The 14,586-nt window shown below is 42.5% G+C and overlaps 1 protein-coding gene across 1 annotated transcript in view; it reads right to left on the bottom strand.

Moving 5' to 3' along the window:
- Nucleotides 1–14,586, bottom strand: part of KCNQ3 (potassium voltage-gated channel subfamily Q member 3) — a 342,569-nt gene that overhangs the window by 326,503 nt on the left and 1,480 nt on the right. The gene's annotated exons all lie outside the window — the stretch shown is intronic.

Below are 14,586 nucleotides of genomic sequence, written 5' to 3'. Positions count from 1 at the left end.
AAAAATTGGACCTTGGATTCTTCATCACCAAGGCTGTACATTAGAAAATAAAGGAGGAAGTGGTCTCCATCCTATATACACGATGAAATCTACTTGATGGAATTCTTCCCTGATATGTTTGAGAAAAGTGTTGACAACTTTACCCGAACCCCAGTAGACTCTGTATCTGCACATATGGGAGTGAGTATCACACTATTATGCAATTATTTATTCACCTATTTGACCATGAGTCCCTTAAGAGCAGAAACTGATTTATTCACCCATTTCCTCGACTCCTAGCCCAAGGTCTGGCATCTGCTACACCTGAAATCAACAGCCTCTGAGTGATCAGTCTGCATGTCTTGAGTTTGATTAGGGTATGTATACAAAACCTAAAGGATTACAGTTTTTCCAAGAAATGGCTTCCCAGCCAAACAAGACACGTTGAAGTTCATTGCACAAAAAGAGGAATTAAAAAAGAAATCTCAGCATTTCCTTTGGTGTTCCAGAGCTGTGAAGGGGAATGTTAATTACTTCCCCAGGAAACCAGAACTCCAGCAAAGGGTGGAAGTCACAGCACCTTGTTTACAACCAAGATCCTGCCATTTTCTCCACAAAAGATGTGTTTGTAAGAGTAACTGGAATATCTATTTTAATCTTATTTTGAAAATGCTAATGTTTCCCATATCATAAATTAGTAAGATTCTTCATTCTTTGAAAGTATCACAAAAGCCACTCAGAATTATGTCAGCAGGATTGAAATTGTCCATACTTATTTAGAATAACTCTCTTGGGAGTTCCAGATTGGCTTGGGTAATGTAGTGAGACCTCGTCTCTACAAAAAACTAATTTTTAAGAAATAGTGGGCAGGGTGGCACATGCCTATGGTCCCAGTTGCTTGGGAGGCTGAGGCGGAAGGACTGCTTTGAGCCCAGGAGGTCAAGGCTGTGGTGAACCATGATTGTCCTACTGGACTCCAGCCTGGGAGACAGAGGGAGAACCTGTCTAAAAAGTAAATAAATACATGAAATAAAGCAAATACATGACATAAATAAAAGGAAATAACTCACCTGTTTTATTTGGTGAGAATTAAAAACACGTGATGATACCATAATATTAACAAGGAGACAGCTCCTTTCCCCAAAGGCTAACTCGGGCAGTGGGAAGGTTTCGCAGTGCTTCTGAGAATGCTGTAATTCGGGCACATGGTAAGAGCTTAGAAAGCTCAGCTATCCTTAGATAACAGGCATTGAATTCACATATTTACGAATATTTTCAACTCATTTTTTTCCTGAATAACTATCCTACATGAAAAATTAATGAGGGGGGGAAAACACTAGAGAATCATCACCATCCTAGGGTGCTAGTTGTCATTGGCACCCTTCCCATATCTCCTCAGGACTCATTCCCAGCCCCTGCCAAAAGTAGCCTAAACGTTTCACATTTGTCTAAGACATTTCTCTACCCCCAGGAGCAACCCTTAGCCAGTCATGGTTGGAGTTCAAGGATCATTCCAATCTGTTCTAGATTGCATTCCAGGGTCCCTAGGAAGACGAAGCCTCAATTGCTGTCACGGGGACCTGCTTAATGACGCATCCTTATAATCTACATCTTCTTTCCTGTTTTCACTTACTTTCCCAATTTTAGTCAATTCTCCAATTTTTCTTGGAATCACCTCCTAAATCATGCACCCTCAGCAGGGATGCTATTGCCTCCCAGGGGGCAAAATTGGTTCCGGGAGTATAGAGTGAAAAAAATCTTACTCTTTTTATATTTTATATACCAAGCCCATATAACACACAGTTCATAAAGACATACACAGTGTATCAGTAGTATTAACATTTCCTGGGTGAGGGCAGTTGGGGGAAAAACGTCTTGAAAGACTTCTCAAAGGGGAGATAATGAAAACAAGATAGAGCAATTCTGCAGTAAATAAACCACATGCACTGAGACCCCTGCCTCAGCGTCAGCATCTGGTTGAATACAAACCGGGACAGAATGCCAGCACTCTTCCCAGTGTTCTGTGGGGCAAAGTCCCTCCGTTGCTTCATTTAACCTTTTAAATAACCTGGAAGGCAGGAAAAATTAGGTCCACCTTTCAGAGGAGGAAACTGAGGCCACTAGAAGTAAAATGAATTATGGAGACTACAGAGGAAATCAGCAGAAGACTCAAGGTGAGAGCCTGGGTTTCCTGGTGGCTGGGCCCATGTTCCCTGGGCTCTCAGCCACATCTTGGAACTATCTAGAGTGCTTCGCCCATGGCACAGACAAATAACACCACAAGTAAATGTAAGTGGCTGCTTCTAATAAAAATAAATCAGATCTCCATGAATGGAACAGACAATCGTGTTACTCCACAGGTGACTTTATAAACCATTCAGTGGATAAAAACATTAGTCGTCATTAACCTGAAGGTTTTGAATGCCCCAATCCAATGTTGAGCTCATGGAGTTCAGAGACTATTTTGTAGTACTCTTGGTAGAAAAACCAGATGATGGGCAGGAAAAGGATAGAAAAAGGGAAATCTTAGCTCTGGGATTTTGGCAGAAAGAGAAGCCCTCTTTGGCAAGAGTCCATGTAGGGATGCCTGATCCCTCAGCCCGACCTGTGTTGACTCCTCCTCTTCATTTATAAACAAACACCTCAGATAAAGTAAGAAGAAAATGTGGCTCTGATTGATAACTCACCTTGCCCTTGAAAAAAAAAAATCTGAACAAATATCGGTAGTTTTGAGATAAACTGAAAGACCCCATCAAGCAAAACTACACTTCGGACAGGATTGGACTCAGATCCTAAGGCAGCTGTGAACCCAGAGGAGACAAGACTCCCCTGATGACACACTGCTTTTGGAGGCTGGCGGTGATGCCAATGTGGCTGAATGGAGGCCAGCTTTGCATGAAGACCTGGTCTGGGTCATCCCCTTAGCAGTACAACCTTAGGCAAGTTTCAAATGGCCCTGAGCCTTCGTTTCCTCTTCTCAAAGGCCCCTTCCAGCTCCAGCAGCCTCTGATTTTTATAAGCTGCCAAGTGCCTCTCTCTGTGCTGGGACCATAAATCCCATAAATTGCTGCTAAGTAACTGCTGATTAGTGTGATTAGATTTGCTGATTATTAAGTACTGCTGGTTTCATTTTTCAGCCTGGCATTACCATGGGGAGAGGCATCCATAGCTGATACATGAGACAGCTGATGGCGAGCGAGACGAAGCAAAAGCTGGGAATGAAGAGACAGGCAGAAGGAGAGAGATGAATAGTCTGATAGGGCGAAGTGATTTTCCATAAGGACACATGGCTGGGCTAGAAAAGCAAATTTTCCTAGCCCAGGACTTTCAAGTTTTATTGAATAAGATTTCACTCCATCTCCCCAAGAAGACAACATCAAGGCAGAAAAAAACCTCAACTGCTGCAATGACTTTACAAAGAACCTCAGGGGTCAAAGACAAAGAAGTTCTATCCATAGCCTGCCTGCCTTTGGGTAGGACACCAGCTTAGGAGAACCAGGTTTGGTGATTTGTAAACAGGCACCTGCTGTAGCTGTTATAGTTACTAATACACATAAACCAGGTTACACTGACATTAAACAGATGGTGGTGTTGCCCAAGAGGTGATATAAAATGTGAAATCATGTAAAAGCATTAGTTGTTATTATTAATATGCCGCTTCATAGAGCTCGACCCAACTGTTTCACTCTTGCAAAATGCAGATGATTTTACACGACTCTTAAAAACGAGTGCACGGAGAGGAGAAGAGGTTCCCAACCCTGAGGACTGAATTCAGTACAGAGGGAGGCCCACCTCAGAGGGGAGCCAGCCGGCACCCACGTATGGGATATTTCATGAGCCCACAGCGTAAGTTCTCACTCTTACTTAGTCATACGTAACATACAAAAAGCAATCTTACTCCTGAGTTGTAATCCAATTCGTTCCCTAGAGAAAACATTTCAAACAACTCTTCTATCCCTTCTGTGGTAGAATGAAAAATCCCATCCAACAAGGCTACGATTTGGATGGAATTTGATATGCACCCTATGACACCTGCAAAATCAGAGGGGACCTGAAAACTTCAAATTGACTTCAATTTTCTTAACTCCAAACCTAATACTCTCTTCATCTTTTCAAAAGGTGATCACCTTGGGAAACTGACATCCCTATAGACACAGGTGCTGAGGTATACAGTTAATAGGTGCCCAATAAAAACAGGCAGTGATGATCAGGTGATGCAGCATAGAAATGTGGCAAATCTGTGCATGGGCAGATGCTGGAACCCAATATAGACAAAGTCCTAACTGTGGGACCCACCTGATCCTTCTACAGCTTTAGAAAAATACTACCTTGGTGTGCTGACTCTTGCACTCTCTCACACATTGCCTCACAGGATTCTTATACCAATTCTATGCAGCAGGTATTACGATGCCCATTTTGCAGACTATGTGGAAAATGAAGTGTCCAACTCACATAGTTAATGCTGATCTCCTGAAAGCTCACCCAATGTACTTCTGACAAACCCAGAGCTGTTCTGGGCCACCCAAAAGCAGAGCCACAGAGCATGGCATCCAAAAAGGGTTTTTATTCAGTCCACATTTGAAGACCTTTTCCTTGCTTCCCTTGATACTGTCCCACTTGTCAAAAGATGACATAAATCTTGTTTGCATTCCGTCAAGACCTCCAGACCCAGACCAAAAAGAAAAAAGGAGCAGGGACCCTGACCGGTGGGAAAATACCATAGGATCACACTTGATTTATGAAACTTTTAAACATTTATGGAATTTTAAAAAATGAATACAAACTTGAAAGTAGGAGCTTCAAAATAATGCAATAATAATTTAGCATTGAATTGAAGGAAGTTTGCATTCCATTCTCCAAGCAGGAGACAGAGACCAGGCATCACTTGGACAAACAGTAACGCCTTCATCTCATCCCTGGACGCTTAAACCTCCCTTGAAGAAGTCTCCATTGATACAACACAGGAGGGTTACGAATGTTTCCTTTTCCTGCCCTCCTGAGGTTCCTCATTTGCATTCTATTATTGCATTTGCTACGCTATTTAAATTAAGTCATTCCCAGTCTCTCTCTCCATAGAGAAAGAACTATGGCTCATCTCCCTCACCAGCCTGGCACAAAGTTTGGCAACAGTGTCTATACACAGAATCCATGAATCTAAGAAAGCCCATTTTGCTCAGTCAACAGTTCTTAGCCTGGCTTCATGCTGGAATTACCTCAGGGCAATGCCTGTCATCAGGACTCACGTGACTGCTTTGCGTGTTTGTACGTGTTGAGTCTTCTTTTTAAACTATTTGTAACTTTTTTATTTCTAAAAATTTGTTTAAAGTTAAGGGAATAATATAACATGCACATATATTCTCTTTACCTGGATTCACCAATCATTAGTTACATTTGCCATATTTTCTTTTTCTCTTTCTCATTCTGGGTGTGTGTATTGTGTGTGTGCATCCACACACGCAATCCTATTGTCTGTATGTGTGCTGAACCATTTGAAAGTAAGTTGGAAACATCATGACTTGTCACCACTAACTACTGCACCATGCATCTCTTTAAAGAACAGAACACGCACTTATATAACCACAATGAAATTATCAAACTCAAGAAATTAAATTGTGATACAATGATGTTATCTAATCTTGAGGCCATGTTCAACTTTTCTTAGTTATCCTTGTATAATATCCTCTGTTATTTCTTTTGTTCAATTCAGGAACCAATCAAGGATCAACAGTGCATTTGGTTATTATGTCTCTTTAGCCTCCTTAAACTGAGACAGTTCCGCTCTTCTTCTTTTGTTTGTTTGGCCATGACATGAAGCCTCTGGAGGAGACCATGCCAGATACCTAGCAGGATGCCCCACAATTTGAATTTGTCTATTATTTCTTTGTGATTAGATTCAGATCATTTTAGGCATCATTGCAGGTAAGTTGAACATTTCCACTGAATTACATCAGAGAGATGGGTTAGTTTGTCTCATTATGCACAAGTTTGATAACTTTTGTTCAGGTGGAGTCTGCCAGATTTCTCTCTTATGGTATCTTTTTGCTGAGGTGATTCATGTGCATGCCAAGGTTTGAGAGGCCCGCTATGCAAAGTGTGGTCGGCAGAGTGGCAGCATTGGTTTTTCCCCGGAAATTTGTCAGAAATGCATCTAGCTATCACGGACCCAGGAGAGGAGAGTTCTGGTCTCTCTTTGTTAATCCTCCACTGAGTACACCATGACATGGTGAAAGAAGCACCACCCAGGAGTGAGGACTCACGTGTGACCCCAGCTGTGCCACTTCAGTAGCTTTAGGAGCTTGGGCAGATCAACTAACTTCTCAAAACCTCTCATTCATTTGTAAGAGAGAGCCACTGCTCAATCTCCCCCTGTCAATGCAAATGGCCACCTGAAATGATTGCCAAGGGAAGTGTGCATGGATTTCATGAGGGTTGCAAGAAAGCATCAAATTAGATATGATCAAGAGGAGAAGCAAAAGAGAGAAATTATTACAAAATGCCTATAATGACATGTCTAGGTGTTTCATATCCATCATTGCAATTAAATTTCACAACAATGCAGAATAATGAAATGACCTCTATGCCTTACCATATACAAAATAAACTCAAGATGGATTAAAGACTGAAAAGTAAGATCTAAAACTATAAAAATCCTTGAATAATAGAGCCAACACTTACGATCCTGGTCTAGACAAAGATGTTATACCCAAGACCTCAATAGCATAGGCAACAAAACAAAAAAATGAGCAAATGGGCCTTTTTAAACTAAAAAGTTTCTATGTGGCAAATGAAACAATCAACAGAGTGAAGGGACAACCCATTAAATGGAAAACAAAATCACAAACTATTCATCAACAAGGGACTGATACCTAGAATAAACAGGAAACTCAGCAGTTAAGAAACAAACAGTCCCATTACAAAGTAGGCAAAGGATATTAATAGATATTTCTTAAAAGAAGACATAATATGGCCAACAGATACATGAAAAGATGTTCAATATCACTAATTATCAGGAAAATACAAATCAAAACCACAATGAGATATCATCTTACCCCAGTTAGAATGGTCATTATTAAAAAGACAAAAAAGAAGAGATGCTGATGAGGATTCTGAGAAAAGGAAGTCTTGCTTACTTTTGGTGGGAAAGTTATGGCTGTAAATTAGTACCGCCACTATGGAAAGCAATATGAAGATTTCTCAAAAAAAACTGAAAATAAAACTATCATACCATCTAGCAATCCCACTACTGGGTATTTATCCAAAGGAAAAGAAATTAATGTATTGGAGAAATATCTGCACTCTCATGGATATTGCAGCAGTATTCCCAATAACAAAGTAAGGAATCAACCTAAGGATCTATCAACGGATGGATGGATAAAGAAAATGTATATGTACACAATGGAATACTAGTCAGCCATGAGAAAATGAAATCATGTTATTTGCAGCAACTTGGATGGAACTGGAAGTCATTATGTTAAATGAAATAACCCAGGCACATAAAGACAAATATCATGTGTTCATACCGATATGTGAGAGCTAAAGAAGTTGATCTCATGGAGGTAGAGGATAAAATGATAGATACCAGACGCCGGGAAGGATGAGTGTGCAGGAGTAAGGGAATAAAGAGAAGTTAGTTAATGGGTACAAACATGCAGTCGGAGGCAATAAGTTCTAATGTTTAATATCAAAGAAGGGTAACTACAGTTAACAACAATGTACTGTATAATTCAAAACAGCCAAAAGAGAGAACTTGAAATGTTCCTGACATCATGATAAATACTCCAAGTGACAGATACCCGAAACACCTTCATTTGATAATGACACAGTCTACACATGCAATGAAATAGCACGTGTACCTCATAAATATGTACAGATATTATCCATCAATTAAAAATGTCACAACAGCCTTGGGAGGTAGACATCATTATCTTCGTATTAGAAACAGAAACGGAAATTCAGAAAGGTTGAGCAAATTACTCCACGTTATACAGAAGAAACAGTAGAGTTAAATTCAACCAAGGTTTGACCCAAAAGAGTATGCTCTTACTGCTGAATAAAGAGTGACAACTTCTCAAAATCCCTGCTTCTCAAAATGAGAAGGAAATTGGCAATACCGAGGAAGGAAATGCAAAGAGAGAGTAGTGGGATGAAAAAAGGTGAGGATTGATTGAGAATGGTTAAGAAAGGCAACATCAAGTGGTAGATGAGAAAGAATAAAATACATGGGAGTTGAAAAGGAGAATGAGCGAAATAGACTCAGAGAAATGGAAGTGCCAAGATAGTGGAAATCAGCTTTGTCTAGAGAAAAACCGATGTTACTTCAGTAATGAATTATAGTTTATAGGCATGGCTTAGATACTGCTGGAGGGATTCATTCTGCTCTGGCTGGGAGGTTGACTAGATGACCAAATTCTGAGATTTCTGCTAATATTAACAAGGTTGTCATTAATGTATATGTTCCATTAGGCAGGGATTGTTTTGTTTGTTTATCGCTATGTCTCTAATATCTAGAAGAGTGCCTGGCACACAGAAAACATTAAAAAATATTAACCGATCAACATTAACAACACAAACATATAATACTGAGTGTTTCTTTCATGTAAAGTGCTCTTAGCTTCAGAAGAGCCTTACTGATAACATTTTTCAGATGAAGAAACTGAAGCCCAAATATACAGCAACTTGCCCAAGACCATACCAGCTATAAGAAGCAAAAGAAGTTTGGAAGCCCAAATTTCTCTTACCCCCAAATTGGGAAGACTGTACATTACTGACAGTGTTAAGTGGGCATTCAGTGTCTCTCCTCCACCATGAAGACAATAGATCTTCTTGTCAACATGCTAAGTCCACTGGGAAGGCCCTTTATGTTCCAGAGCAGCTGCTGGTTCCACGTGTTTCACTACCCAGTCTTGCCTGCCAGATGTCCCTGGAGCCAACATACCCCAGAATGCAATCAGTGGGTATTTTTTGTGATCATTTTCCCTTGGTTTGTCAACAGGAGAGTGATTGATCGCAGCTGGCTGTGGCAAGATGGTCAGGGCAGCAGGATGCCTATGCAGTGCCAAATGAGATGAATGCCAAGATGAAGCCAGCATCTTTTCACCAACAGGCTAGGAAGGGGGAGTCCCTGGACAGCCTCAGGACAGTCACAGTATCAGGCGTGTATGACTTTTAAGGAGATCCCAATTCAGAACTAACTAATGAATGCTGAATGTCTGCTATTGGTCTAACTGCATTCATATACACTATTCTTGGAGCCTAAAAACCACCCTGTGATAGGGTGGTGTAATCATCCCCAACTTACAGGTCATCCGCAACCTGACTCCTGCAAAGTCACAGAGACATAAGGCAGTCCAGATGTGAACTCCAAGTCCAGCATGTTTTTCACAAAATCAGAACCTCTTTCAGTCATACGGATAAAAAAAAAACAGAGAAGTGATCAGCCTCGCTGAAGTTAAAGCATGGTCTCCAATCTTCTTTTCTCTCCCCATAGTCCATAAATGAAAGTCTTATAATGCTGACTTTGACTACTTACTACTACTGTGATGATAATAAAGCTATTGCAGCAAATTCCTGATTAACCAGAATCCTTGGAGAATGCTTTCATGAATCCATTCAGCAAATGCTTACTTAGTACCTACCAGGCATTCAGCTTGCTGAGGAGTGGTAAGGTTACAGGAGAACACACAGCTCCCACTCTCAAGTAGCTCTCAGTTCAACAGGACAGAGAAGCAGAGATCAATAAGATGCAAGGTACAAACTTTTATGTCTGGGGAAGCTGGGCCAAGATGAAGGCAAGTCACCAGGTGAAAGTAGGGGATGGACATTTGATACGATTTGTCTCTGTGTCCCCACCCAAAACTCATCTCAAATTGTAATCCCCACATGTTTCAGGAGTGGCCTGGTGGGAGGTGACTGAATTATGGGCGTGGACTTCCCCCTTAATCTTCTGGTGATAGAATTCTCACAAGATCCAGTTGTTTGGTAAGTGAGTGACTCTTCCCCTTCAGCCTCACTCTCTCTTCTGCCACCATGTAAGACATGCCTCTTCCCCTTCTGCCATGATTGTAAGTTTCCTGAGGCTTCCGCAGCCATGCAGAATGGTGAGTCAATTAAACCTCTTTCCTTTATAAATGATCCAGTCTCAGGTATTTCTTTATAGCAGTGTGAAAATGGACTAATAAAGGAAATTGGTACCTGGAGTTTGAGGCACTGCTATAAAGATACTTGAAAATACGGAAGAGACTCTGGAACTGGGTAACAGGCAGAGGTTGAAACAGTCTGGACGGCTCAGAAGAAGACTGGGAGATATGGGAAAGTTTGGAACTTCTCAGTGACTTACTGAATGGTTCTGATCAAAATGCTGATAGTGATATGAACAACGAAGTCCAGGATGAGGTGGTCTCAGATGGAAATGAGGAACTTATTGGGAACTGGGATAAAGGTCACTCATGCTATCCTTTAGCAAAAAGACTGGTAGCATTTTGCCCCTGCCCTAGAGATCTGTGGAAATTTGAAGTTCAGAGAATGATTTAAGGTATCTGGTGGAATAAATTTCTAAGCAGCAAAGCATTCAAGAGTCAACCTTGAAAACATTCTGAAAACATTCTGAAAACATTCAGTTATATGTGTTCACAAAAGTATGGTTTGAAATATATCATATTGGAACTCATATTTAAAAGGAAAAGTGGAGCATAAAGATTTGGAAAATTTGCAGCCTGATCATGTGGTAGAAAAGAAAAACAACGTATTTTCTAAGGAGGAATTCAAGCCAGTTGCAGAAATATGCATAAGTAATGATGAGCTGAATGTTAATAGCCAAGAAAATAGGGAAAATGTCTCCAGGGCATGTCAGAGAATTTTGTGGCAGCCCCTCCCTTCACAAGCCCAGGGGCCTAGGAGGGAAAAATGGTCTATTGGGCCAGGCTGAGGGCCCCACTGCTCTGTGCAGCTGCTGGACTTGGTGCCCTGTGTCCCAGCTGCTCCAGTTCCAGCCATGGCTAAAATGAAACAAGGTACAGCTTGGCCCGTTACTTCAAAGTGTGCAAGCCCTGAGTCTTGGTGGCCTCTGTGTGGTGTTGGGCCTGTGGGTACACAGGAGACAAGAATTGAGTTTGGGAACCTCCACCTAGATTTCAGAGGACATGTGGAAACATCTGGATGTCCACACAGAAGTCTGCTGCAGGAGTGGAGCCCCCATAGAGAATCTCTGTGAGGGCAGTACAAGGGGAAATGTGAGGTTGGAGCCCTCACACAGAGTCCCACTGGGACACTGCCTAGTGGAGCTGTGAGAAGAAGGCTGTTGTCCTCCAGACCCCAGAATGGTAGATCCACAGACAGCTTGCACTGTGTATCTAGAAAAGCCACAGGCACTCAATGCCAGCCCATGGAAACAGCTACAGGAGTTGAACCCCGTAGAGCCACAAGGGTGGAGCTGCCCAAGGCATGGAAGCCCACCCCTTGCATCAGGGTGTCCTGGATGTGAGGCATGGAATCAAAGGAGATTATTTTGGAGCTTTTTAAATGAATGCCCTGCTGGGTTGCAGACTTGCAAGGGAAATATAGCCCCTTTGTTTTGGCCAATTTCTCCCATTTGGAATGGGACTATTCACCCAATGCCTACATTCCCATTGGATCTCAGAAGTAACTAATTCATTTTTGGATCTTACAGGTTAATTGGCAGAAGCAATTTGCTTGTTTCAGATGAGACTTTGGACTTGGACTTTTTTTTTTAGTTAATTCTGGAATGAGTTAAGACCTTGGGGCACTGTTGGGAAAGCATGATTGGATTTGAAATATGAACAGGACAGGGGATTTGGGAGGAAGCAGGGGAAGAATGATATAGTTTGGCTCTATGTTCCCACCCAAATCTCATCTCAAATTGTAATCCTCACATGTTGTGGGAGTGGCCTGGTGGGAGGTGACAGAATCATGTGGGTGGACTCTCCCCTTGCTCTTATTGTGATAGAATTCTCAGGAGATCCGGCTGTTTGGTAAGTGTGTGGCTCTTCCTCTTTGTTCTCTTTCTCCTGCCACCATGTAAGACATGCCTTGCTTCCTCCTCCCCTTCTGCCATGATTGTAAGTTTCCTGAGAACCCTCAGCCATGTGGAACTGTGAGTCAATTAAACTTCTTTCCTTTATATATTACCCAGTCTCTGGTGTTTCTTTGTAGCACTGTGACAACAGACTAATACAGCATTTGAGGCAAAAGAAGCCAGGTAAAGGTTTGATTGACTTCCACATTTCTTATATTCTACCTTTAGGAAGGAGAAAAAAAATAATAATCTCATCTCATGGGCCTGGTTCATTTAAAAAAAAAAAAAAAAAAAAAGGTGCACTAGATTGTAGACCTGTGGTTGGCCCAGCCCAATTTCCTGGGCCCATTGTTCCATTAGTCACAGTCCAGAACAAGAAAATGGATGCTTGAAAGTATAAATTTCAATGCAAAATCCTGAATCATCAAGGAAAGGTTCAATTATGTTCACTTGACTGGACTGTCTCCTAAGTTGGAGGAAGAATGAACTGTGCATCTACTAAGTATGCTTCACTATTAGGAGCTCAATGCCAATTAAACACAGGTTTTTCTGTTTAACTCCCAATTTATTAGAATCTGCAATCCCACCACCACCGCAGTTCATCCTCCATTTTCCTAACACTGTGGCTCCCTGGGTTCTGACCAGCCCCCAACTTGAATCCAAACGCCCATTTCTAGCCATATGCGAACTGAGAGCTAGCACGGGGAGGCCAAGACATTACTCAGGGCCCTGCATTAACAATGGGGAAAGGGGCACCCAGTGACACTCAGCAAAATACCCAGGGTCCCACGATTGCTGGCAGAGGATCAGAACTGGGATCTGGGCTTGGAAACAGAGTGAACGCATTGCATTCAAATGTGAGCTCCAGAAACCTTAGCTGTGTGATCATGGACAAGTGATTTTCTCTCTTGACGTTTTCATATCTTTATCCAACAGAGATAATAATTTCCATCTAATAGTACTGTGTGAGAATTAAATAAAATTAGTACATTTGCATACATATGCACTTGCATATATAGTTTCTAGCTAGGTAACTGTCTTCCCTCTCACAAAGTCTCAAATATTCCGGGATTTTTTGGGACAAAAGGCTCCAGGTTTTGGCATTATCAAATCTGCTTTCAGGTGGTGGAATAATTCTAGAGAAAAATAAAATTGAGGCTCAGTCAGTAACAGGCTTTACCTATTCCCTTCCCCAGATTGGGCAAGGCAGGACTGGAGGTGCTGGCTGGGAAAGGTGGGAAGAGAAGAAAGTGGGAGCCCACATGCTTCCATAGGACCCCAGGATTTTTAGTCAATACGTACTGAACACCATGTACATGTGAAAGGACACATGAATCCCTGTATGACTGTGTATACTCAACGAACTTATGCCTTTTTAACTATCACTTATTCTAGTATTCACTTCACTTCAACTATACATATTGCAGAGACAGAGATGAATGTATTTTTAATCCTTTTTTGCCACCTAAGAAGAGCAAATGAAAGAGCAACAATTGTTAAGTCCTCTCTCCAGACAGACCCCCACCAACACCTGCAAATACACACACACACACACACACACACATACACACACACACACACATACACACACACACACACACACAGATACAGACACCAAAATCCACGTTCCTGGGAAAATGCCCCACTCCCACCCCACCTCTCCTGCTGGTTCCTTAGTTTCCGGGAAGGCAACCTCTCCAGGCTTGGTAACCTCCTTGCAGAAACCTGTTGCTAAGTCTGAGGTCCTGTGTGGACGCCCCCACCTGGTGGCCGAATCTGGAAAAACGTTTCCAACCAAGGAAGACTGGCAGGTAGTGTAACTAACTCCAAGGTTTCTGAGCCCTTCCGACTACATCAGTCATGGGTGAATTGGAGGAGAACAGAGAGGAAAATCCACTGGCAAATGCTTGAGGGATGGGAGGGAGGGGGGTGTTGCCAAGGTCATAGGCAATTCCCTGCCAAAACCCTGGTACAATACGGCTTCCTAGAAGCAGCCATCAGGATGACTAAACCAGAACCAGGAAGCAGAGCTTGGTAACTGGACGTGCCCTGCCAGCTCCGAGGTGGGCGCTGACAGCCTAGATTTCCAATCCCGAGTGTGGAGCACCCCCACCATCCTCTCCCCCACCCAAATACGGGTGGATTTTCCATCCCCAATGGCAGGTGCAGAGGGAGTCCCTTCTTCCTTCTGGCCATGCATTTACATCCGGACTAGCAAGGAGATTCTTTCTAGGAGAACAGTGTCTGGGAGCAAACCTCCAGGCCAAGCCCCTCACATTCCCGGTGCCCTCGCCCAGCCAAAGCAGAAGGGGCGGCGACTGAGGCTGAGAGAATATCGAACCCCAAACCAAGGAGATGTTTCATCCAAAAGAGTCCCTGGCCCCCTCACCTTCTGGCTCTGTGAAGCCCCAGCCCGTCAGTCTAGGCTTAGACCCACATATTCCCATTCACTTCCCTAAAAGGAATCCTAAGACACGCATTTCGGCCAGTCCCAGCTCCCAATCAGAGCAGCACCAGGTCCTTCTCTATACCCGTATCCAGCGCTAGGAAGGGTGGCACAAGCAAGCAACACACAC

This window comes from Cebus imitator, unplaced genomic scaffold, assembly GCF_001604975.1.
Source record: "Cebus imitator isolate Cc_AM_T3 unplaced genomic scaffold, Cebus_imitator-1.0 Scaffold13, whole genome shotgun sequence".
Taxonomy (NCBI): Eukaryota; Metazoa; Chordata; class Mammalia; order Primates; family Cebidae; genus Cebus; species Cebus imitator.
Note: the sequence above shows the minus strand (reverse complement) of the source record. Positions and strands in the feature narration are given on the sequence as shown.